The 26,825-nt window shown below is 48.1% G+C and overlaps 1 protein-coding gene across 3 annotated transcripts in view; it reads right to left on the bottom strand.

Moving 5' to 3' along the window:
• TACC2 (transforming acidic coiled-coil containing protein 2) overlaps positions 1–26,825 on the bottom strand; it is a 265,537-nt gene that overhangs the window by 135,940 nt on the left and 102,772 nt on the right. Inside the window, exon 1 of one of the 3 annotated variants that reach the window (XM_025396301.1) lies at positions 5,580–6,079. The exons of the other annotated variants lie outside the window; for them this stretch is intronic. The gene's annotated coding sequence lies outside the window, so the exon portion shown is untranslated. Of the gene's footprint in view, positions 1–5,579; positions 6,080–26,825 lie in introns of those variants that run through there. 3 annotated transcript variants of the gene reach the window in all.

Here is a 26,825-nt window from a genome sequence, read left to right as displayed (position 1 = left end):
AGGCCACTGAGCTCACAAACAACAAACCGAAGTCTCAACAAATGCCGCCAGTATTTTTACATAGATGAGGCAAAATCTTAGTTGGCATTCAGTCCTCGGGATCTTAGCAGAGTCACAGATTTTCCCTGATTCCAAAACCATACAAACAGCAAAATTACCTCCATTTCCTCTCCCTGCAATGCAACCAGGTCTAGACCGTGAACAAGAGGCAAAGCCTTACAGCCTATAGTTCAAGAGAGGAGACGATTCATTAGCTGATTCAACAAGAAACTGCCGAAAATCTGTTCTGCCAAACACAATCCAAGGTACTGAGGATGCAGAGGGCATGATGCAGGGGTTTGCAGCCATCAGGGAGAGGCCTTGGCACACGGCTGACCACAAGACAACGTGGGAGCTCTAGAATAGAGTCCTAGGCCAGCTAAGTTGCTGGGATGAACCGGTTTCAGCCAAGGTATGAAAGGTAACATCCACGCTGGGCGCGGTGGCTCACACCTGTAATCCCAGGGCTTTGGGAGGCCGAGGCAGGCAGATTGCCTGACGTCAGGAGTTCAAGACCAGCCCAGCCAACATGGTGAAATCCCGACTCTACTAAAAATACAAAAATTAGCCGGACATGGTGGCACATGCCTGTAATCCCAGCTACTCGGGAGGCTGAGGCAAGAGAACAGTTTGAACTTGGGGAAGTGGAGGTTGCAGTAAGCTGAGATGACACCACTGCACTCCAGCCTGGACAACAGAGTAAGACTCCATCTCAAAAAAAAAAAAAAAAAAAGGAAAGAAAGAAAGAGAAAAAGAAAGGTAATGTTCAATCTTTTCCTGTTCTGTGTGAAGCAGGGAGCCAGAAAGTAGGAGCCACAGCAAGCCCAAGGGATGGAGGGAGGGGTGTCCTGGGTATAAAAGGAAGAAGAAAAAAGACCCTGTTAATGGCCATATGACCTAGCTGCTTACTGTCTCTTCTCAATTTAGAATGTGCCCCACTGGGGGAACAGCCATGATATGAAATCAACCCCCATGCCCTCAAGGAGCTTCAATGCAAGAATGCTAGCCAGGAGCCTTCTATTCTAAATGATGCAGACACCAGAACAGGTCCTGGACCTCAGAGGGCCGAGCTGGACACAACCACAGAATGAGAAGAATTAGGGGGACCGTAAATAACCTGAGATGAGCCAATGGGGCAGCTGCTTTCTCTTTCCATTTCTTTCTCCCCAGAGTTACTGTCTGTGAGCAGACCTAACAAGAGCTCCATATTCGTGTGTTTGGACTTATTTTCTAGGCAAAATATAAATGAACAATTAAAAGGGAAGGTGGCAGCTGGGTGCAGTGGCTCACACCTGAAATCCCAGCATTTTGGGAGGTCGAGATGGGCGGATCACTTGAAACCAGGGGTTCGAGACCAACGTGGGAAACATAGCAAATCCTGGTCTCCACTAAAAATACAAAAAATTAGCCAGGCATGGTGATGCACACCTGTAGTCCCAGCTGCTCGTGGAGCTGAAGCAGGAGAATCACTTGAACCCGGGAGGCGGAGGTTGCAGTGAGCCAAGATCACGCCACTGCGCTCCAGCCTGGTGACAGAACCAGACTCTGTCTCAAAGAAAAAAAAAAAAAAGATTTCTAAGACCAGAGAGGTTGACCTCTCCCAGGAGCAGAGGAGAAACTGTGGCCCTGAGATTTGAGGGACTTCATCTAATGTCGCAAGCATGCTGATTTTGTTGCTAGTGGCAAAATTTGAATATATATGAAATACTGCAACAAATTTAAATCATTATCATGAAAGTATTAATGATAACAGCAGTCATAAGGGCCACTCACATTGTGAGCACTTCTGTTTGCCAGGTATTGTGTGAAGGGCTTTGCACTCACTCACTCACTCATGCAGCGAGACTGTCTCAAAAAAAAAAAAAAAAAAAAAAAAAGGAGGGTGGCAAAGCAATGGAGATGAACAAAAATGAAGCCCAGATAACCAGCTCGTGAATGGCAGAGTCAATACACAGCTTCTAAATAAGGAAGAACTGCATTTCATAGAATGTCTCTTGGTTTGCATTTAAAACCTACACTAATGCACACAGGCTACAGCAGGTGTTAGGAAATCAAGTTCCCCTGTATCAGTACTTTTAATCACAACCAGATGAAAAATATGAACACCACTGACTTTCCATTGCACAGCTCTTTACAGCTTGTTTATCAAGTATTTTCATGCGCATGACATCACTGTCCTCTCCAGCTTTGAGAGCCAGGTGGGCAGGGATAACTGGCCCCACCGTCTACAAGAAGGAAGGTGACTCAGACAGTTCACAACATCACAACTTGCTTAAGGTCACACAGCTGGTAAGGAGTATGGCAGGAACTCTAATATAGGACCTTTGTCTATAAATTCTGGGCTTTCTCTATACTGCCCTTCCCCAACCTAAGGAAAATAAAGTCTTGGGGACTTTGCTTTCTGTCAATTAGCAGCCGTGAATACACTTGCAAAGTGACAGATTGAAACTCTATACCACTGTGGATAGCGGACAGAGGGAGGGGGACAGAGCTGATACTCAACACATCTGAAATGACACCTCCATGACAGAGGATGGTCTGCTCTACATTCCCTGGAGAATTTCACTTGCTCCTCTGTTTTCAGATGCATTGCTCTGCAAACTTTGGTTTTCCTGGGTCTTCCTTCTCATGCCTCCCGTTTCTCCTGAATGATTTCATAATCCTCAGGATGTTCTATCACCACAGGGAGTTGCTGTGAAAATGATTATTGGGGTTATGAACCAAGGACTGTGACCTCAATAGGGGAGAGGCAGAAAAAAAAAAAAAAAAAACCCCAGCTAGCCACCAAGACAAATTTCATAGACCTTGGTCACGAGGGCACCCAGCCCTGCAGCCATCTCTGTGCTCCTCTAGCCAGCACTAGTTACTGATTTTATCGCCAGTTTCCTAAACCATCTCCTGATCATCTGTATAAAAGTTGCAAGGGCCTGCTAAACCCCAACTACAGTAAATCCAAGAACAGTTTGCTTTTGGCTGTGGAACCAAGTCCTGGAAATATACCCACACATACATGTACACATATGCACATACACACACACAGGTACTCTCTATCAAGCCCTCATTCTCTCCCAGCCTCCTCTACACTTACAGCCCAGAGCTGGGCAAGCCCGGAGACCCTTTCTTTCATCCTCCCAATTAGAACTGTCTCTCATGATTCCTCAAACCCTGGCAGCATCCTCTATCAGAATGCTATTGGCATTGGGGTGAGGCAATTCTCGGCTGTGCAGGACTCTCATATGAGAGTGACCCTAGCCCTCCCCCACTAGACACCAATAGCATCCTCCCCAGTCACTGGGACAACCAAAAATATCCTCTTAATAGCAGTTTCCTCCCTAGTCACTGGGACAACCAAAAATATCCTCCCGCATTTCCAGACATCCCCTCCTGGGACATTATCCCTCACCACAAAGCCTGCCCAAGATGTGCATGCTCAGGTATCTCTCTCTCTCTCTCTCACACACACACACATACACACACACACACACACACCTGCCTACCTCCTTGAAGGTGGGGGCTGTGTCTTACTCAATTCAACCAACTATCTACCTCCCGGGCTCTGTGTTACTCTTGTGGCATGGCACTGTGAACCAGACATATCCTTCCTCAAGCAGTGTCTGTCTCCATAGAAGCATCAAACACAAATAACCAGGATACAAAGCCTAATAAAACCGACGAGGCTGCAGGACTTGGCGCAGAGAACACCAAGTCAAGTGTCTGGGGCCTGGGGTTGGAGTCCTACCTTGATGTGTGGCCCTGGCCAAGGCCCTGGGCTTCTCTGAGTCTCCCTTTTCGCATCTGTAAAACGAAACCATGATCTTTAACTTTCCTTCTTGCTAAAATATTTTAAATGTTCAAGCACATTTCTTGAACATTATTTTTTTAAGAGAGAAAAGAGGATGGCTGGAACGGAGAGACAAGGGGCTAATTCTATCTAGGTTCCACAGACGGTGTAGCATTTGACCTCAAGATTTCCATAAGGTAATTCCATAACACCGGTATATGAATAACTGTAATGCAAGCAGGTCACATTCCATGATCACACTTCTGAGGCTCGGGATGTAACTTTTGATGAGAGACTAGCGACTCTTTGAGTTGCTGTGGCATTTGCACAAGGAGGGTGGCTGCTGGCCTATTTGCTGCTCCGATTCCCCTCCCAAAGAATGAGTCCCAGGCAGAGCCTGTGAGAAGGAGCCCCGTGGGAATCCACTCACCCGCCTGGCTCAACTGGCCCCATTCTCAGGAGGCCCTCCCTCCTGGCCTCAGAACGGAAAGCCAGCTGCTCCGGGAGGGAACTCACTGTGCGATTCTCAACAAAACCCTTCCTCCAAGTTCCATCAAGTGTCAACCTTAAAAATACTGCTGAAGATTCAACTGTTCATCTGCACGTGCATCTGAAAGAATGGAAACCACAGACAAAACACTGCCTCAGGTCACAGTCCCAGAAAAAAAGTCATTTCCAGATATCATGGAAACGGCTTTTGAAATGTGGCCTCAATAGGAAATCAGAGAAATAAGAACGGGGAGAGTTCTCTGCCTGGTAACAGAGCCGCACCTTCCTCCGGCATAGCACAGGAAACTGCCCTAGGATCCTCAGTGTACCACGTCCTGTGACACGAGGGCCCCCGACCCTCTCCAGCCACCCCTCCTTAGGCCCCACTTCCATTTCCCCTCCACAATGTCTATTTCAGCCGTATTTCAACCCGCTATCACATTCTCCTGTCCTAGCATTTGACAGAGTCTGAAGATAGCAACAACAGTTAACAGTGATGATAATGAAGCCATTTTAAGAAAAGACCAGGACTGAAGAGGACACCTGGCCACAGCGTGGTGCATTCAGCGCTCGGAGCCTGGGTAGCAAATCCCAGTGCCCCGAGACTGGATTTCCAGGACACCCCGAGGCAGAGGCGCACTCTGCGGCGGGAGCCAAGGACGCGGAGGGGACGCTCGGGCGGGTCACGTGCTGCGCCCGATCTCCGAAGTGCGCTCGGCCCTGCTGACGTAACTATTCGAGAATTTAAAAGTCCCAAACTCGGAGGAAATCCAGCGCAGAGTTTTATGGCTATTCCACGCGCCGTCGTGACCCGCCGGGGATGCCCCGCGCGACCCAGTGGGACCACACACGCTGGGAAAGAGCCTGGTGGGAAGGCGTGGAGGCCGCCCAAGGGCGGGACCCCAACCCTGGCGGGGAGCCCGGTCACGGGCGCCAACCACAACCACGCGCGGGGACCCCAAGCGCGAGCGGGAATCCCAGCCACGGGCGCGCGCCCCGAACCACGGGCTTTGACCCCCGCGCTTCCACTCAAGGGAACCAGGCTCCCGGGCAGACACTCTGGGGCCCGTGGTTTCCCCGCAGCCACACTCCTCTGCCAGCAGGGGACCGAATGTGTAGTTAGCCACTTTTCCACCCTCGGCCAGTCCCTGCCGGGGAAAGCCGAAATGAGCTTTGGCCACTTCCAGGACGCCTTTGTCTGGGGGCCAAGGTCCTTCGGGCGCCCGTCTTCTCCTGACCCCGGCCGCCCGCCCGTGGCCCCGGCACTTACCCGCCCGGGAAGATAGGGGATGGCCCACACGGAGCCGCCTTCGTTCGGAGACGCAACTGCCAAAGAGCCCGGGGGCGCTGGGTTTTCCGAGCCCGGTGGCGGCGCGGCGCGTGGGGTCACCACGGCCCGGTGCGGCCCTGGGACGCAAAGTTTCCCGGGACAACGGCGCAGGGCCGGCGTGGCTCCCCAAAAGGCTCGGGAAAAGTTGCAGCACAAAAGGCCAATGACTGGGCGAGCGGCGGCGGCCGGGCCAGGCTCCTCCCCCAGCCCTAGGCGCTCCGAGCCGGGCCAGCGTTCGGCCAGCTGCTCGCGCAGGGCGCCCGCCGCGCTCTCCTCCCCGGCCAGGAATGCGCGGGGCCGGGCGCGCCCAGACGCACCGAGGGGCCCGCGGCCGCAGAGCGGCAGGCGAGAGACGCACGGACCGACGGACGCGCAGCCCGGCCGCTGCTCCTGGAGGCGCTGCAGACTTCCAGGAGTCTCTGAGTCATGACAACTTGTTACTGTTCTTAGTTTGTCCACAGCCTTCCACTACGCATGGCAACGCCGGGAAGGCTGTGGCGTGAGAACGGACTGGGAAGGTCAAGTACAGGCCAGGCAGCCCGTGCTTCCTCTGCGGGGCCATTGCCCGCCTGAGGCTACCCAGGAGCCTCAGAAAGAAGCTGGGGGTGAAATGGTGCCTCGCTTGTTCCTGAGGCCAAATTCCGGCCCTTTTTTCTTCACCTGTGTAGGATTAGTAGTGCTTAACCACAGAAAGCGCGGGCTGTGCTAGAGTTTGCAAAACTTGTTGACGTGCGTTCTGTTTGGCTGTTGCACAGTCTGAAGTCGGCAGAGGCTAAATCCAGACCAATTCCTGCTTCCATATTTCTAGGAATTTTGTATCTATTGGCATGTGAGGTTTGTTTTCCTTTAAGGGCCCAACTCCTTCACTAACATGGACCTCACACCCATGAGAAGTGGTGCTTACCTGCCAATACCATGGCATATCACCTTTTCTCTAGAAATTTCTGCAGCTAGGCCCCAATCATGAATAGCTTATATAGATACCAGGCTTTCAATTTTAAGTTTAGTGTCACAGAAAGCACTGCTGTAGATTATATACTCAGGGACCAAAGGGCAAGAGACTCAGAAATTACTCAGCACTTCCTTTCCTCCTCTTAAAGAAACAGATCTTACGAGCCCCTAATGAGGATTCTCTGTAGAATAAAGAAATAGACTTTTACTGCCTTCTGCGAAAATACTGTTTTTTTAAATAACGCAGTGCTTCTAAGAGTCACATTTCTGATGAAAATTTAAATAGATTCCTTGTTCACATCCTTATCACGGATTTCCTGGTATCGTATTAATGTGTCCATTTTACAAGTATGATAACTGAGACCCAAATAGGCTAGTTTAAATGTATACCATCTGCTGTTAGTGAAGAGAGAATGGGAATGCCCAGTCTTCAAGGTTCTTGTGCCTTATAATCCTAGCATTTTGGGAGGCCGAGGCAGGCAGATCACGAGGTCAGGAGATTGAGGCCATCCTGGCCAACATGGTGAAACCCCGTCTCTACTAAAAATATAAATAAAAAAAAAAATTAACTGGGCATGGTGGCATGTGCCCGTAATCCCAGCTACTCAGGAGGCTGAGGCAGGAGAATGGCTTGAACCAGGGAGTCAGAGGTTGCAATGAGCTGAGATTGTACCACCGCACTCCAGCCTGGCAACAAAGTGAGACTCCATCTCAAACAAACAAAAAAACAAAAACAAAAACAAAAGGTTCTAAAATGTAGTTCTAAAAGGACCTAAATGTAGGTCATATCCATTTATGGTAGAAACATACACTGCTCACCACCATATAAGCTTCAGTACCCAACTGAGCAAAGAGCCAAGATGAATTTGAGGTGCCATCCCGTTCATGTGAAACAGCCCCTCCAGTTGACAGATGCATATCCTTCAGGACAGAGGAAGGTGCCACTCTGTTTCAAAACCTACTGGTAGGTCTGTGTGGTTGGCAAAAGGAAGGCCCCCGCAAGATGGCCACATCTTCATCCCTGGAGTTGTGAACATGTTAAGTTACATGACAAAGAGGAATGAAGGTTGTAGATGGAATTAAAGTTGCTGAAGTCACCTGACTTCAAACTAGGGCGGCTATCCTGGAGTATCCAGGTGGACCCAATGTCATCATGAAAGTCCTTTAATTGGAAGGAGGAGGAAGAAGAGAGTCAGAGAAAGAGACGTGGCTGTGGAAGCAGAGTGAGCGAGAGATTAGAAGATGCTGACTTTGAAGACAGAGGAAGGTACCATGAGCCAGGGAATGAGAGCGGCTTCTAGAAGGTGGAAAAAGAAAAAGTGGATTTTTCCTTGAGGGCTTCCAGAAAGGAACACAGCACTACCGAAACCTTGATTTTAGCTCAGTGAGACCCATGTTAGACATTTCACCTACAGAACTCCTAGTAAAATAAATTTGTGTTCTCTTAAGCCAAAATTACTAGTTTTGTGGTAATTTATTATGGCAGTCACAGGAAACTAATGCAGTAGGTACCTGGTTATTACTGTGACTTAATCCCTTCTTTGAAGGATTTGTTGTTGTTGTTGTTGTTGAGACGGAGTCCCACTCTGTCCCCCAGGCTGGAGTGCAGTGGCGCGATCTTGGCTCACTGCAAGGTCCACCTCCCAGGTTCACGCCATTCTCCTGCCTCAGCCTCCTGAGTAGCTGAGACTACAGGTGTAAGCCACCACGCCCAGCCAATTTTTTTGTATTTTTAGTAGAGATGGGGTTTCACTGTGTTAGCCAGGATGGTCTCAATCTCCTGACCTCATGATCCACCCATCTTGGCCTCTCAAAGTGCTGGGATTACAGGCGTGAGCCACCACGCCCAGCTGAAGGATTTAAGAAGATAGCTTGGATTTCATTAACATCTCCAGAGTCTAAGGTTATTCGCTGCAGGAGAACCACTCTGGTTGAGGAAGGCTGACCTCAGCACCTCTCTGAGGAATGACCGAGCTCAGGCAGTGCAATGGTCTTGAGCAGCCAGCATTCAGACACAGCCATGGTCCCATGTAGGACGAATTCATCAGAAGATGAAGTCAAGGGCTCCTAATATCATACAGGACTGAGCCTCAAATCCTGCCACACAACAGAAATACATCCACATCAGAAACTCTCGGCCAACCCACACAGCTCTGTTCCTAGTCACGACCAGAAATCCTGCCTGGACAGTGAACCTAGAGCTACAGTAAATGTGCACTGCCATCTCCTCCTGCTCCAAGTCAGGGTAGCAATGCAATACAGAGGAGGGAAGATGCAGGCTTGTGCTCTCTGTCTTGGGATACCTGGAATCTACTGAAGACTGACTTGCAGGCAGCAACACGTGCCTCAGAAATTGCATCCATGGCTGAATCTTTACTTCCCAAGGATTCTTTCAGTCTGAGTACCAGGCTACGGTTCTGCATCAGGGTGGTCTGTATATGTGTTTACAGCAAGGCTCTAGTACAGTAGCTGCTAAACTCTCTTCTCCAGAGTCCTAGGGTTTCTGGAGTTATCTTAAAAACATCCATAGCACCTGCAAAGAGAGCTGTTTCACTTTTGTCATATCTTTAAGTTCCACATAAGATTTTATTTGGAGAAGAGGTTCACCAGGAGGGAAGGGGAAAAAATGAAAATGTGAAAACACTGATTTTATAGAGAACTTATGCTGAAATCCAAAGAAGGAGATGGACTTACCCAGAGTCAAAGGCAGCATAGCGACAGAGCAAGCCTCCAGAATGCAGACTTTAAAAAACTTAAGTGGAAAGAACTGGATAATGCACCCTATATATAACACCCAGATCCAACATGATCAAATTATGGCTAATTCCATTTTATCCACAATCCCACTTTCCCTCTGCTACCCAGATTGTTTTGAAGCAAATGCCAGATAGCATCATTGCATCAGTTAATATTTCTGTCTGAATCTCTAAAGGCAAGACCTGGAAAGGGAATTTCTGAAGTCTGAGTCTTCATTATTCTTGGGCCCCCAGCCTCTGCTCAACAGGACTAGCATTCTGAAGGGACATCTATAACATGAAAATATCAATAGCAGACAACCACGAACCCCAGGCTGTGGGGCTGAAACTCAGTGCCAATAAGACTCAGTGGGTCAATGTTAAAATGCAAATTTTTGGGCCTGGCTCCCAGGCATTCTGATTCAGCACATCAGGAAAGGGGCTCAGAAATGTGCATTTTATCAGGGAAATGCAAATCAAAACCACAATGCCATACCACCTCACTCCTGCAAGAATGTGCTCTCAAAAAATTAAAATAATAGATGCTTGTGTGGATGTGATGAAAAGGGAACACTTTTAATGTAAACCAGTACAACCACTACAGAAAACAGTGTAGAGACTCCTTAAAGAATTAAAAGTAGATCTACCATTTGATCCGGCAGTCCCACTCCTGGCTGTCTCCCCAGAGGAAAAGAAGTCATTACATGAAAAAAGATACTTGTACATGCCATGTTTACAGCAGCACAATTTGCAACTGAAAAAATATGAAACCAGCTCAAATGCCCATCAATCTGTGAGTGGATTAAGAAAATGTGGGCTGGGCGCCATGGCTCATGCCTGTAATCCCAGCACGCTGGGAGGCCGAGGCGGGTGAATCATGAGGTCAGGAGTTTGAGACCAGCCTGGCCAACATGGTGAAACCCTATCTCTACTAAAAATACAAAAAATTAGCTGGGCGTGGCAGCACGTGCCTGTAATCCCAGCCACTCAGGAGGCTGAGGTAGGAGAATCACTTGAACGCACAAGGCAGAGGTTTCAGTGAGCCGGGATCACACCATTGCACTCCAGCCTGACGACAGAGCGAGACTCCATCTCGAGGAAAAAAAAAAAAAAAAAAGAAGACCAATGTGGTGGCTCACGCCTGTAATCCCAGCACTTTGGGAGGCCAAGGTGGGCAGATCACGAGGTCAAGAGATTGAGACCATCCTGGCGAACGTGGTGAAATCCCGTCTCTACTAAAAATACAAAAAATTACCGGGCGTGGTGGCGCGTGCCTGTAATCCCAGCTATTCGGGAGTCTGAGGTAGGAGAATCACTTGAACCCGGGAGGCCAAGGTTGCAGTGAACCGAGATCGCACCATTGCACTCCACCCTGGGTGACAAGAGTGCAACTCCATCTCAAAAAAAAATAAAGAAATAGAATATGATAGATAGATAGATAGATAGATAGATAGATAGATAGATAGATAGATAGAGTGAGTGAACATGGAATACTACTCAGCCATAAAAAGGAATAAAATAATGGCATTTGCAGCAATGTGGATGGAATTGGAGGCCATTATTCTAAGTGAAGTAACTCAGAAATGAAAAACCAAACGTTGTATGTTCTCATTCATAAGTGAGAGTTAAGCTATGTGGATGCAAAGGCATAAGAATTATATAATGGACTTTGGGGTCTTGGGGGAAAGGGTGGGAGGGAGGTGAGGGATATAAGACTACACACTGGGTACAGTGTACACTGCTTAGGTGGCAGGTGCACCAAAATCTCAGAAATCACCACTAAAGAATGTATGCATGTAACCAAACACCACCTGTTCCCCAAAAACCTATTGAAATACATATATATATTTAAAGAAATGTGCATTCTAGAAAGCATATTTTAAATAATTCTTTTTTAAAAACATATTATTATTATTTTGTTTGTTTGAGACAGAATCTTCTCACTCTGTCATCCAGGCTGGAGTGCAGCAGTGCAATCTGGGCTCACTGCGACTTCCGCCTCCCAGGTTCAAGCGATTCTCCTTTCTCAGCCTCCCAAATAGCTGGGATTACAGGCACCTGACACCACGCCCAGCTAATTTTTGTATTTTTAGTAGAGATGGGGTTTCACCATATTGGCCAGGCTGGTCTCGAACTCCTGACCTCAAGTGATCCGCCCGCCTCGGCGTCCCGAAGTGCTGGGATTAGAAGCGTGACCTCAAGTGATCCACCTGCCTTGGCCTCCCAAAGTGCTGGGATTAGAGGCGTGAGCCATCACACCCAGCCTGTAGATAATTCTGAAAGAGATGCTTGTCAGACCACACTTGGAGAAACTGAATCTGAAGTTTTATGGCCAGCATTGTTGGTTGCTTTCAAAACTGTTGTTCTTCTTCCCTTGTTTCCTTACTTTTGTTTAAATAATTGGATTAGGCATGGTCCTGCTACGTACCCTTGGCCAATGAAACAGAAGAGAAAATCAGCTGGGCCTTCTGGAGACAGTTTCCTCACTCTTTGGAAGAGACACAAGACAGCATAGCTCCTGACCATCAGGGGTCTTCCCGCCTCTTGACATTGTCATGCGAGAGCACAGTGCCTGGAGCTGCTGCAGCCAGCTTGAAACGATGAGGGGAACATCTGGCCACACACTGAATGTGGGTAGAGAGGAAGATGAAAAGGGCCTGGGTCCTCAGTGATGTCACTGAACTAATGAATTACTCAACCTCGGAACTTCCTGCTGGTGCAATGATAAACCTATGATTGTTGAAGTTTTCTTGTACTGAGTAGTCTGTTACTTGTAGCCAACAGCATCTTCAAAGGGCTGTCAACTGTGGTGTTGAGAAGTGCTCATATGGTGGATACTAAACCTAAGGCTTCAGAAAGCAATGAAAGACCACAAAGCACATTATCATTTGCCAAAGGAGTCTTGTGGAATACAAAAGGCAAATCCGTGCCTAGGAAGTAACTGTGGCCCTGTCCACCAAGCAATGCTTTGCTATGCATTTGCAGCTTCCTTTAAAATTCTGTTGTAGCAACAATATTTTGCTTTCCCTGAAAAGTGGAAAGCCACATAAAAATGAGAAGCCAGGCTAGAAACCTGTGCTCAATTTGCCTGACACAGAAATAACCATTAATGGATCAAATACTCACCAGCATCTGCAATCACCCTCTGAGTGCCCATGTGGAACTGAAAAAATATGAAATCAGCCCAAATGCCCATCAATCAATAAGTGGATAAACATGTTTAGGACAGGGGCCGGGTGCGGTGGCTCACACCTGTAATCCCAGCACTTTGGGAAGCCGAGGTGGGTGGATCACTTGAGGTCAGGAGTTCGAGACCAGCCTGGCCAACATGGCAAAACCCCGTCTCTACTAAAAATACAAAAATTAGCCAGGCATGGTGGTGGGCACCTGTAATCCCAGCCACTGGGGAGGCTGAGGCAGGAGAATAGCTTGAACCCAAGAGGCGGAGGCTGCAGTGAGCTGAAATCGCACCACTGTACTCCAGCCTGGGCAACAAGAGCGAGACTCCATCTCAAAAAAAAAAAGTTTTATATATATACACACACACACACACATATGTATACATATATATATATGTATACACACACACACACACATAAAATGTTTAAGATAGGCAAGGTGTGGTGGCTCACACCTGCAATCCCAGCACTTTGGGAGGCTGAGGCGGGCAGATCACCTGAGATGAGGAGTTCGAGACCAACCTGGCCAACATGGTGAAACCCCGTCTCTACTAAAAATATTAAAAAATTAGCCAGCCATGGTGGGGGACCCCTGTAATCCCAGCTACTTGGGAGGCTGAGGCAGGAGAATTGCTCGAACCTGGGAAGCAGAGGTTGCAGTGAGCTGAGATTGTACCATTGCATTCCAGCCTGGGTGAAAAGAGCAAGACCCCACCTCAAAAAACAAAAAAGTGTTTAAGACAGGACGCTGCCTGGAAAGACAGGCACATGCTGGAGGGGTAAGAAGTAGGAATATGGAACCAAAATAGCAGCAGACACCAGGTACAGTCAGAGTTCAGAGCAGGAAGAACCTAAGGCTATGGCATGTATATTAGGGAAGGTAACTTCAGGAGACTGAAGGAAACCTCCATTCCATCTAATGGCTCACTTCTGCCCACTGGATCAAGAGCCTCTCCCCGATCACTTCCCCCTCCATCCCAGACTGCCGATGCCTAATTTCATCCATGTTGAAATCCTGGGAAATGAGACCAGGGACTGGAAGCATCCAAGGCTGGCTGGGTAACTGACAGGGAATATGTGATGCGAAGGTCAGAGGCCAAACCCTCCCCAGACACAGAGCATACTAGTTCCTTGCTGAGAGCTGAGAGTCTAAATCAAAGTTCATACAACGGATTTGTTGATGGGCACTCAAATAGAAGCTTAGGAATGCTGGGGCCCTGAATGCCAGCACATTGTCTTCACAGAATCATAGAGCATCCTGTTAGGGGCCCCCATGCATGCCAGACAGCATAAACTTCCCTAGAATAAAGGAGTTTCAATTAGTTATTCAAAATCACTTTTCAAATGCTACTACATCCTGGCCCTGTGCAAAGCACTAGGGTTAAAACGTGAGATGCAACATGGTTCCTATGATTACGTCTGTCATCAGATAACGACGGCTACCACATGACAGAGATAGGAAAGGAATATTTTAACCAGCGCTGGAAGAGGTATGGGGAGATTTTCCAGAAGAGGGAATAGTTAAGCCGAGTTTTAGAGGATAAGTCAGTGTTACCATATTAGGATTTCTCAGATTAGAGTATTTCAATAGTTATGCATTTAAATATTAGGAAAAAGATACCATGAACACACCAATCCGTAACTTCACAGACATTGACTACTAACACAACGAAATAAAAAATGAAAGCTGAGCCTGGTGGCTCACACCTGTAATCCCAGCACTTTGGGAGGCCAAGGTGGGAGGATCACTTGGAATCAGGAGTTTGAGACCAGCCTGGCCAACATGGTGAAACACTGTCTCTACTAAAGATACAAAAAAATTAGCTGGGTGTGGCAGCAAGTGCCTGTAATCCCAGCTACTCAGGAGGCTGAGGCAGAAGAATGGCGTGAACCTGGGAGGCGGAGCTTGCAGTGAGCCGAGATGGCGCCATTGCAATTCAGCCTGGGCAACAGAGCAAGACTCTGTCTCAAAAAAAATAATAATAAATAAAATAAAATAAAAATAAAAAAGACCTACATTGTGTTAGGTACTTCTAGGAGCTGCAGAAACGGCAGTGAAGAGACAACATCCTTGCCTTCATAGACAATGCCTTCTAGATAAGGACAAACGGCCACATTCATTAAATACCAAATAGAGGCAAAGTCACTTAGGGCCATGGGCTATTTTAATCTTATAATGCCTGTGTACTGTCTCTTGAAACTGAGCATGGTCTCCTTGAGGTCAGGAAACAAGCCTTCCCACAGTGCTCATCAGGCAGCTGGTAGGCTGGGCCTCCACTAGGTTGACCCCAGTCCAGCGCCCATCGTCCTCCATCCTTCCTCTCTCCTGCAAGACAAGTCCCCCGCCTCTAGGGCCAGCCTCCCTCAGCTCTACAGCTCAGGACCACCTTGCCCCGTGATGCTCTTCTTTTCCCACAGGACAGCATCTCGGGGCTTCATTCAAACACCAAGAATTCAAACTGAAAGGGTATGTGGAGCCTAGAAGATGACCCCATTACCTGCCAGCTTTGAAGAGTGGCAAAATACCATCCACATGCCAACTTGCACTGTGCCTTTCCCACTTAATAACTGGAAAAAGAACACCAAAAAGGTAATTTAAAAGCTTTTCTAAAATAACTACAATAATATTAGACACCATTTGTGAGCACTGGTCACAAAGATGGCCCTCTGCTAAGTGGCTCCTATCTCTTCTTTGCCTTAATTCTCTTAATGAGCCTATGCAGCAGGTACTGCTATTGTCCTTAGCTGGCAATGGAGGAAGCAGGCTTTGAGTGGTGAACTCACCCAGAGGCCACACTGAGCAGCGCCACAGTTCATACACAGGCTCTGCATGGTGCAGAACTCAAACTCCTAACCAGTCTACAGTGACCAAGGCTAACCCGTGGGTTATTTCTTACATACTTTAGACATGTCAGGAGGGGAATATGCCATGAGGAACCCAGCCATATCATAGGAATTCAGCCCTCACACTCATAATATAAGATCCATTTCACTGGTGAACTCCGAGGAACTTTCTTTCTTTCTTTGTTTTTTTCTAGAAGGAATACTGCTTTGTTCTTCTGAGCTAAGTCCTCACATTCCATGATGGGCCATACAAGCAGCAAGATACATTCCTGAACTGCAACCCAGCAAAACTTGGTTACAGGGCAAGGCGATGTATTTGTAGAAGGGATTCAGGCCTTCTAAAAATTCAGCCATTACCTCCGCCCATGCTAGGATGAAATGTCAATCTGAACCCAAAATATACACAAGGAAATGTGTGGGGGCAGCTCTGCACATGGCTCTCAGCCTCAGCCAGAATTTCTAGACGTGGCCTCAGCATTTTCCTCAAGGGCACACAAAGCCCAGTTCACACAAGCCAGGTCAGCACTGCTCGGACAGACGTGTGTTCCATGAGCCAAAGTGCTGACCACTGGTCTCACCGGCCAAATGTACCTGACCAGGCTCCCCCAGGGGCCAATGTGCTCCTGCACTTGAACTTGGCCTAGTCCCAATTTAAAATAAGCCTTTGACTAAATAGGAGGCAACACCCTCCCTGCTGTACCTTCTCTGGCAGAAAAACAACTTTCTCTAGGAGACAGTCAGATATCCACGTGACATCAGGGCAAAGTTGAAAAATAAAACATTTGATAGATCAGCCACAGCAGTGCGAGGGTCTGGCGGGGCCAGGAGTGAGGCGCGGTTACGGGGTTCAGTTCAGCCTATGCAGTGGGCGTGATGATGGAAATGTCTTATGCTGCAACAGACAAAGAAGCATCTGAGAGCCGAGTTGGTTTGATTTGCTTCTGTGTGCCTTAGGCCAGCTGTTCCGTACTGTGTAGAAATACCTGGCCAGCTTTGAAAATGTACTACCCCTAGGCTACACCCGCATATCCATTAAACCAGAAACTCTGGGGGTGGCATCCAGGCATCAACATTGTTTTTAAGCTCCACGGGAGTTTTCAGTGTGCAGCCAATGTTGGGAAGAGTGCCCTAGACCCCTTGCTACTCAAAGAGTGGCCCATAAACCTAACAGCACTGCCCAAACTCTGATGGGTGAAGAGTCGTGCAGTACCTTGTAGTAGACAATACTGTCTAGGTTTGCGTAAGCACACTTTACGATGTTCACACAATGATGAAATCGCCCAACAATGCATTTCTCAGAGCAGCTCCCCATCATTAAGCAATGCATGACTGTAAAGATTCCAACTCAGCAGGCCTCGGGTAGTACCTGAGACTCTGCCTTTGTCGTCTTTTTTTTCTCTTTTTTTTTTAAAAAAAGGATGGGGTTGGCCGGGCGCAGTGGCTCACGCCTGTAATCCCAGCACTTTGGGAGGCCGAGGCAGGCAGATCACAAGGTCAGGAGATCAAGACCATCCTGGCTAATATGGTGAAACTCCATCTCTATTAAAAATACAAAAAAAAAAAAAAATAGCTGGGCATGGTGGCAGGCGCCTATAGTCCCAGGTGTTTGGAGGCTGAGGCAGGAGAATGGCGTGAACCCAGGAGGCAGAGCTTCCAGTGAGCCGAGATCACGCCACTGCACTCTAGCCTGGGTGACAGAACAAGACTCTGTCTCCAAAAAAAGGATAGGGTTTTGCCATATTGCCCAGGTTGGTCTCGAACTCCCGAACCCAAGCGATCCTCCAGCCTTGGCCTCCCAAAGTGCTGGATTACAGGTGTGAGCCACCCTGCCCAGCTAAACACAATCATTCTATAAACATTTGTTGAGGGGCTCCTATGGGCAGCCCATTGTGCTAAGGACTGGGGACCAGGCACAGTCCCTGCCATTGTGGGGGACTCTCTCCAATAGTGAGAGATGTTCCTTGGGTGATAGATGTGCCAGCTCTGGTCAAGCATTTCCAGTGCACTATTTCACTGAATCCTCATGAGGTAAGTACTAATTTTATACTCATTTTGCAGGTGAGGAAACTGAGACCTCATGAGACTAAGTAATATGACGAACGTCCTACAGTGAATAAGCAGCAGATTTGAACCAGATCTGTCCAGCTCAAAACACCCAATCTCTTCTGCAAATGACAAAATCTGATTCACCAAACTGTAATACACTTGCCCCTGTCTTAAAATTACTGTCAGGCTACAGAAAGGAACCTCGCTACTCTGGTGGGAGATGGGGGTACTCCTGGGGAGTGGAAGGGTTGGGAAGGCTTCACAGAACTATGTTTGTCTGAGCCTCTACTGTCTCTTGAACCAGAATGTGGTCCCATCATGGGCTACACATAAAGGAAGGGGCAAGACAGGCAGAGTGGTCACCCAGAGACACAGGCACATGGGTCTGGCCAAAAGCTCTCAGCCACACTGGAGTTCCTGCCTCTTACGTCTTTACAGTCTGGGCCTGCTTCTGCACTCATACCTTTCTCCACATTTTTATACCAAACGAAAAGGGGTTAAGAAGAGAAGGCCCAGCTGGGCGCTGTGGCTCATGCCTATAATCCCAGCACTTTGGGAGGTCGAGGCGGGCAGATCACTTGAGGTCAGGAATTCGAAACCAGCCTGGCTCACATGGTGAAACCCCGTCTCTACTAAAAATACAAAACAGTTAGTTGGGCGTGGTGGTGCGTGCCTATAATCCCAGCCACTTGGGAGGGTGAGGCAGGAGAGCTGCTTGAACCCCGGAGGTGGAGGTTGCAGTGAACCAAGATTGGGCCACTGCACTCCAGCCTGGCCAACACAGCAAGACTCCATCTCAAAAAAAAAAAATAAATAAGAGAAGACACAAAATGGCCTTTGTTAGACCTTAGAGCCAGTGGCTTTTCAGGACCTTTCCTTCTCAGAAAGGAGCAGGGAAGAGTTACAGCTTTCCTCCTAGACTCAGTCACACTCCCCAAATGCAGAATGCAAAGAGAGTTTCTTTTTTCTTTTTTTTTTTGAAACAGAGTCTCGCTCTGATGCCCAGGCTGGAGTGCAATGGCGTAATTTCAGCTCACTGCAACCTCCACCTCCCGGGTTCAAGCGATTCTCCTGTCTCAGCCTCCCGAGTAGCAGGGGCTACAGGCACACGCCACCACGCTCAGCTAATTTTTGTATTTTTAGTAGAGACGGAGTTTCGCCATATTGGCCAGGCTGGTTTTGAACTCCTGACCTCAGGTGATTCACCTGCCTTGACCTCCCAAGGTGCTGGGATTACAGGCGTGAGCCACTGTGCCCAGCTCCAAAGAGTTTCTGAAAGCAAAAATGTCACCCCAGGAGGGGCAATTCTCTACATTCCACTTTTACAGAATCCTCTCCATTGAAGATAAAATATGAACTAAATGAGAGGTATACACAATGCTTCAACAGGACCCTGGTGGCTCCTAACACATAAGCTTCCCATCTTCATGGAAAAAAACAAAACTAAACCCTGCAGTGAGCATTAAGTGCATTTTATCTCCCACAAATTTATAGCCTACGTGTAAAGAAACGGAGTTAAGCTGAACTACGCTGCAGCCTCTGTGCTGTGTGGCCCTGGCTTTCCTTTGCTTGGCTGATAGCATTTGCAGGAGGGTTGCCGAAAAACCACCAGGAAAAGCTAGTTGGGCCAGTGCTTGCAGCTTCTTTAATTCACCACAATTTGGGAAGTATGTGGATGCTGCTGGGGAGGACAGACTCAGATTAGAGTTCAAAAGGAGAATGTTCTGCTGAAACTGTAGTTTCATCTCCTACCGGCTGAGTGTGTCGGAAGGAGACAGTGAATGACTATGAATGCCCAAGCCAGGCATGAGGTGGTACCTCATCTCAAAGGTGAGCTTCCCTGCTACCCAGCCTCGGATGCCAGAGGAGCATCCTTCCTAGGTGGCCTGGAAAGGCAGTCTGGTCTGGGGTTGAGACTTAAGTCCAGGCTCGGCACTCCCACTCTTCCCCAAATTCTCAGTCTGCCAATTCTGGCCATGTATATGTTTCAATACCAGCTGCCTGGTCACTTGCCAGGAAGGGTCTACTCCTCCAGCTATGATGCTATGGTGTCTGGCAGGCAGGGCCAGATGACTTTTCACCCTGTCCTTTCCTCTAGGAGGTTTGGAATGGGCTCACAGCTCAAAATGTCATGCCAAAATAGTTGAGGCGGTTTGTCCCATGAGATGTGCTCAGCACGGCTCTGCTCACCACACAGGCGCACCCCCACCCACTAATGTTAGCTTGCAGCCTCTCTGCAGCCGCTCCTGGCAAGAGGTTAACCCCAAAGCCCTAGTTTCCACAAGGAAGGGAATGCATTCCCCATGGGTGCCAGATGGCTCCACTTTGCATCCTATACAATATTGCAACACGGAGAGCCACCCCCATTGGGAGGCTGAGGCTACAGAACGGGAAGAAGCATTAGAGGGTAGTGGCACATTCCAACGAATCCAGGCCAGATGTACGTGAACTCTGTGAACCTATGTGTAAAAACACAGGTACTTACCATTAATCTACCTTAATAATAGTCTTATAATCATTTAAATGATGATAGCAATAAAAACAGTAACCTCTGATACCTCAGTGCTTACTGCATGCCAGGCGGGCACTTTGCTAAGATTTTCACACATATTATGTTTATGTAACTCTCTGTGGTGGACCCTAGCATTATACACATCTTTCAGGCGAGAAACTGAGGCTTAGGGTGGCTAAGGAACTTGCTCGAGGGTAAAGAGTCTAATAGCAGAGCCAGAAGTTAGATGCAGCTGCCTGCCTCCTAAGTGCTGTCTGACCTTGTTTCCTAGGACAGGAACCCTCAGACTCACCTGATAGCTCGTTGTGTTGAATTATGCAGCAAACACGTATGCAGTGCCGAGGGTGCCTCATGCAAGGTATCAGGTGCTGGGTAACCAAGAGCCATGCCCTGCAAATCTAACATTCTCCAAGAAACAAGATGATAGCTTATTCTCTTAGCCAGAGGCCAAGACCAATTCTCTATCGAAATGGCCACAAACACATATCCAAGCAAACATTTCTAGAAAGACAACCTAGGATCATGATGTCCAACTTCCTGATCCTACGAGGTACACCGTGAGCAGACAGGAGCCCGTGAACAGCTGACTCCTCAGGCGTGTGCTGGGCCCTGGGCTGGTAGTCAACAAACCACATCTGTCGCTCACTTGCCCTGCATCAACCTACCTACCTACCCACCTAACCATTTACCCCAAACCTCTTTCTAGCAGAGGAGCCTGTACCCAGCATGTCCTCAAAGCTCATCTCAGGTCTTCCCTCGTGGGAGAGCCCTCGGCTTCTCCTTCTAAGTACCTGCCTGGGTGCACATTTGCTGGGTGGCTGCTGAGCTGGCTGTGGGGATGGAGTTGCCCAGAAGACCCCCTGCAGCTCAGGGACCTTGTCCACAAAGTCTCCACTGCAAGCTGACTTTGTGTAGGGTGTGCCGTGTCTCGTCTCATCTTCTCCCCACTGAAACCCTCCTTTACCCCCAGGAGACATTGTCAGCCCCATTTACCCGCAAAGAAGCTGAGGCTTGGGGCAGTCCTAATAGCACCCAGCATCACTCTCGAGTGGGAGCCGGGATTTAAACTCCGGCCGCCTACCAACCCCAGCCTCCAGCTTGACTCATCCTAAGCCTCATTTCTCCTCCCTCCTACTCCCGGGGCCCTCTCCCTCCCCTGGGGCAGCTTCAGAGGTCCGCTCTTCTCCCACCAAGTGTACTCCTGGCCTGAGAACTGAGCGCTGACCGAAATCCACTGTGCATTGGGGTCCTCACTAGGCCCACCCTGCCCACTCTCAAGACATAGACTCCCTTCCCCTGAGTTTCTTCTTCTTTCTTCCTTTCTCCTCCTTCTCCTCCTCCTACTCTTCTGCTTTTTCTTCTTCTTCCTCCTTTTCTTTCAGACAGTACCTCACTCTGTCACCCAGGCTGCACCCAGGAGTACAGTGGTGTGATCTTGGCTCACTGCAGCCTCGACCTCCTGGGCTCAAGCGATCCTCCCACTTCAGCCTCCCAAATAGCTGGGACCACAGGCATGCACCACCACATCAGGCTAATTTCTACTTTTATTTTTATTTTTGTAGAGATCGAGTCTCACTACGTTGCCCAAGCTGGTCTCTAACTCCTGGCTCAAGCGATCCTCCCACCTCAGCCTCTCAAAGTACCGGTAAAGATTATAGGTGGGAGTCACCACGCCCAGCAACCGGGAAAGTTTTTATTCCTAAACACCCTTGGCCAGGCTTGCAAAAGGGCATTAAGAGCATCTGTAACTAGACCTGTTCCAGTGCCTTCCCTGAAAAAAGAAACACTTTCACAGTCTACATCTGAGTCATCAGGCTGCTAAAATATTTAACACTGGACAACTTAACAGGCATTAAGAAAGTAGAGAAGAAAGGGGCTGAGATGCTGTAAGCTGGGGCCTGTTCTGCATCCTGCCAGGTTTTCAGGACAAGAACAGTGCAGAGACATCAATGGAAAAACCATATGTCTGCCCATTTGGGCTCCCTCCCAGTCTGGTGAGGGGCACTCTATTTTTTTTTTTTTTTTGATACGGACTTTCGCTCTGTCGCCCAGGCTGGAGTGCAATGGCGCGATCTCGGCTCACTGCAACCTCTGCCTCCTGGGTTCAAGTGATTCTCCTGCCTCAGCCTCCTGTGTAGCTGGGATTACAGGCATACACCACCATGCCTAGCTAATTTTGTATTTTTAGTAGAGACAGGGTTTTACCATGTTGGTCAGGCTGGTCTTGAGCTCCTGACCTCAGATGATCCACCAGCCTCAGACTCCCAAAGTGCTGGGATTACAGGCATAAGCCACCATGCCCGGCCAGTGAGGGGCACTCTTGTAGGTGTGGCCACTGGGTGGTTTGTGGGAAGGGAGGGTTTACCACAAGTGCTGCTGTCAGGAGTCAGTTCATTGGGCCATCCAGGGCTTCTTACAATGCCAGCTCAGATATGGGTCTGCAGGCCTGGGCGTGCGGTCACATAGGTGAAGCCAAGCCCCCAGGTGCAATGCGAGACCTCCTTAGGTGCAGGAAAGACACCTCCTGCTGTCCGCATTACTGGGCAGATATGCCATGAACACACCTCAGCCTGCACTCCAGAGACACAACCACTTGGTCTCCCCACTTACAGAGCCAGCCAGCGAGGGGAAGGGGGCCTAATACTCACCGAGCACCACTAGGTGCTTGAGAAACGTCCAGGGCTTCACACACAGAGCCTCACCAAACCCACTGGCTCTGATGGCGAGGATTAGCCTCTGATGTAATGCAAAGGAACACTGGCTTCCAGTTGGGTTGTCCTGTGTGGAAGCCATAGCCCCATGTGGGTATTTCTCTATAAATTTTAATTAGTTGAAATTAAACAAAATTAACAATTTGGTTCCTTAGCGGCACCAGCCTCATTTCAAGTGCTCACTGGCAGCCTGTGGCCAGCGGCAACCATATTGGAGAATGGAGACACAGGACATTCATATCACTAAGAAGTTTCAGTGGACAGCGTTGCTGTAGGGAACAGGGCACCTCCCCAGGACACCACCTGGCTAGTAAGAGAATGATCAGCATTCTGAACGTAGATCTGATGTCTGAAAAGCCTTGAGGTTCTAGTCCTAGTTCCAACTCTTATTAGCTTTTTGACCTTGACCAAGCCATGTCACCACTGGGAGCCTCCATTTCCTCATCTGGAAAAGCGGTACACAAACAGCACCCACCTACGGGTTGAAGTGAGAAAGAACCATGCTGCTGCGGTGTGGAAGTGCATTGGCCCAGAGGGAGAAATAAATGAAAGGAACTTACACAGAGCACTTGTGGCAGGCACTCTCAATAAAGTGGCTCATTTAATTCTAACAGCACTGTAAAGAGGTACTATGTCGCCCCATTTTACAGGTGAGTCAAATGCCTTGCGAGGCGATGCCCCCAGGATCACAGAGCTAGAACTTGAGCCCTGTCCACTCTGAGGCCTGTGCTTGTCACACCCTAGACCTCAGTCAGAATCATATGGTCTTTTCTCAAAAGCCTAGAAGTAGAATTGGGGTGGCCGGCGTTGGTGAAAGGAAGAGCCCCATCCCCCTCCTGAGGAGGGTCCCCAGTTCAGCACAGGCATCTGGGGGGAAACCTGCCATCAGGGGCCAGAACTCAGGTCTAGCTCTGCAGCTAGTTAGCCCCCTAGCCCTATCCCCATTCCGAGCCTCAGTTTCCTCCTCCATAAAGCGGGGGTGGGGGCGCTCAATAAGAGTGCCCCCACATTTCCTTCCAGCTCTCACCAGCTAGAGTGTAAAATATTCATTTCTCAAACATTGCTGCTGAAACAAAACCCAAACCCAGGTCAAACACAGTGGCTTCTACTGGTGGCCGTAATGACAGGTTCCCAGAAAGGAGCAGGTCAGCTTGGAGACATTCAATTTGGGAAATCACCACCTTGACCTGAAAGAAACTGGCCCTTGACTTTGAAGTGGCAGTGAGCGGCTCTTCCATGCTATGGGTTCAAGTGCAGCATGAACAGGGGACAAGGGGCAGACAGGCTTCCAAGCTCTGGAGAGCCAGAAGCCAAGGTGGTGGTGTGCCTGTCCCAGCCACCTGGAGACAGAGCATCCAGCCCCTGCCTCCAAGGAGGCTGCTGCCCTTTGTGCAGGTGCTTCATGAACCCACTTTCTAAAGAGATTTAGAGGGTTGGACATGGTGACTCATGCCTATAATAATCCCAGTGCTTTAGGAGGCCAACGTGGGAGGCTGGGAGTTCGAGACCAGCCTGGACAACATAGTGAGATACCATCTCTACAAAAAATTTAAAAATTAACTAGGTGTTGTGGCACGCACCTGCAATCTCAGCTACTTGGGAGGCACAGAGGCTGGAGAGTTGCTTGACCCCAGGAATTGGAGGTTAGAAAGAGCTATAATCTCACTAAGGCACTCCCTCTTAGGAGACAGAACAAGACCTTATCTCTAAAAATAAATAAATAAAGATACTTGAAGCTTTTCCAAATGACAGATTCACCTCTCAGGAAATTCATTTTGCTTATGAAACACAGATGCTTCGGAACATAAAGGCTGCATTTTCAAAGGCTCCTTGACTTTTGTATATGATTGTTTATAGTGACTGAAGCTATTGATAAGACAACAATTTGTAGAGGCTTTAGTTTCCTAAGTACATTTGAATCTGTGATCTCATTTCACATAATGAGCTCCTTGTGGGCAAAGCAGGGTTCGTGGAGCCCCCGACTTGACAGACAGAAATAGCCTTAGAGACGTGGAAGGGTTGGAGACAGACACACATCCAGTTCCTGCGTTGACAGATTCCTGCAGGGTCTGTTATCATTTCATTTAGAGATCTTGGGCATTGCCTCCTTTTGCTTAATTTCCAGGATGCTTTTGAAGAAATACATTTCAAATTACAAGAGTAGTTACCGTTGTAATCATACACTTACCACATACCAAGCACTATCCTAGGGGCTTTGGAAACATTCCAATTTTATCCTAACCCCAATCCTAAAGGAGAGATGTTATCTTCCCATTTTATAGAGAGAGAAACTGAGGATGGAAAAGTTAAGCAGCTTATCCAAGGTAGTGAAGCCAATAAGAGGCCAATGAGATGTGAATGCATGTTTCTAACTTAACTTTCTCCCGTTTGAGAAGAGTATTGCTGTGACATTACCAAGTGTTGATTTCCTATGTCATATAAAATTGGGGGTGAGGTCTGTTGTCCTGGCTTTGTCTGCTAAGAGAACTATGCTTGAATGTTGTTTTCTCTTTTCCTTAATTTATACAGTTGTGGCCACCCTGTAAAAGCTTATTCTTAAACTTGAAAACATGGTGTCACAGCTGGTAATTTTAGACGGGAGTGGAGAGAGAAGGAAGAAACAGAGACCAAGTGGGAAGAAGGCGTGGGAGGAAGAGAGAGCAGCGGCTCCAGTGAGGCTTTCAGGTCCAGCCAGGGCTTCCTTGACGGGAGGCCAGCTGTCCTCTCTGTCCTCCCTCCCTCCACTTTTCAACCCAATTGCCCTTCCACATTCAGCCTAGGTTTACACAAAGACCCTAAGCATCTGGGAACAATTTAATTCTCTTAAAATCCACTAATACTTGAAAATACCTTTCCAACCATTTCCTTAAATGGAAAAAAGAGAGAGAGAGAGAGAGAGAAAGAAAGACTCCTTTTAAATACATATTCAGCAACAACAAGCTTGGTGATATCCAAGATTAATCCAGAACTACATGTCTGAACATTAGTGCTATATAACCAAAATGCCAAATTCTAGACTTCCCACTAACAGGGAAGATAGTTGTATCTGTACATAGGTGAAATTGATTCAAGCACCTTCTGCAGAACAACCTGAAACTAACATGAGGCTGTCTCTAAGTCTCAGGCTCTTCCACAGGGAGGATCATACAATGTACAGAAATGCACAGCCAGTCTCTGTACGTTCCATTCTATACATTTCTGTACATTGTGAGTGCCTGCTTCTCAGAGTGAGAAGAGTGCCTGCTTCTCAGAGTGTGGGACACACAGACCCCCATGGGTATGAGGTAGGGCTGGAGGTAGGCAAAGCCATGGGATATCCATGCCACATCCATTAGCAATGCCAAGTTGACTTCATAAGATGGACAATAAAGCACTAAACAAATTTATGCTATCTTCCTGGACATGTATATGAGATTGGGTTATCAAACTAGCCTGTCACCAAAATAGAAAAACACACATTTCTTAGGCTGATACGTGGTATCAGCCCTATTCAAATAGGTAGAATCTTCAAAATTCAATCCACAGAAGCATATCACCAGACAACTAGCAAGATAATAGAAAACCTGGTTTTGCTTTGCTTTGTTCTTCTGGAGGTAACTTGAAACAGTATTTTGATGGTGAAATACAATATAACACGGTACACAAAGATACTCAAGAGTGTTACAATGAAACACAATCTCAAAATTTTAACTTGTAGCAGATCACTCTGGGCTGTGCAGTAGGAGGTATGAAAGAATTCACTCTCCTCAGCCATTGAAATATTTTAGCAGAGAAAGAATTCAACACTGGGAAAGAAAGACAGCCAGGTTGAAGTTTCAACCTCAGGAGAACAGAACGAGATCCCAAAACCATCTCCACACTGAAGAGAGATATAATCATGCAGGTCGCTGCACCAGAAATGACCATCACAAAACAACAGGCAATCTAACACCCACTGGGCACCAGAACGGGCATGCTCTGGCACTTGAATCAAGGATCTCATTTAACCCTCATGGCAATTCTTCGAGGCAGGTACAACTGTTGTCATCCCCATTCTACAGACGAACAAACTGAGGTTAGGTATGTAATTAGTAAGGAGCAGAGCTGGGATGTGAATTCAGAGACCTGTCCCTGAAATTCATCGCCACCACAGCTTCTGGCAGTGTCCACCGAAGTCTGGCCACCCAGCCTCCCCCAGACCGCTGCTGACTGTCACCATCAAAGACAAC

This window comes from Theropithecus gelada, chromosome 9 (assembly GCF_003255815.1).
Source record: "Theropithecus gelada isolate Dixy chromosome 9, Tgel_1.0, whole genome shotgun sequence".
Lineage (NCBI taxonomy): Eukaryota > Metazoa > Chordata > Mammalia > Primates > Cercopithecidae > Theropithecus > Theropithecus gelada.
The sequence above is the reverse complement of the archived record's forward strand: the minus strand, read 5'-3'. Positions and strand labels throughout refer to the sequence as shown.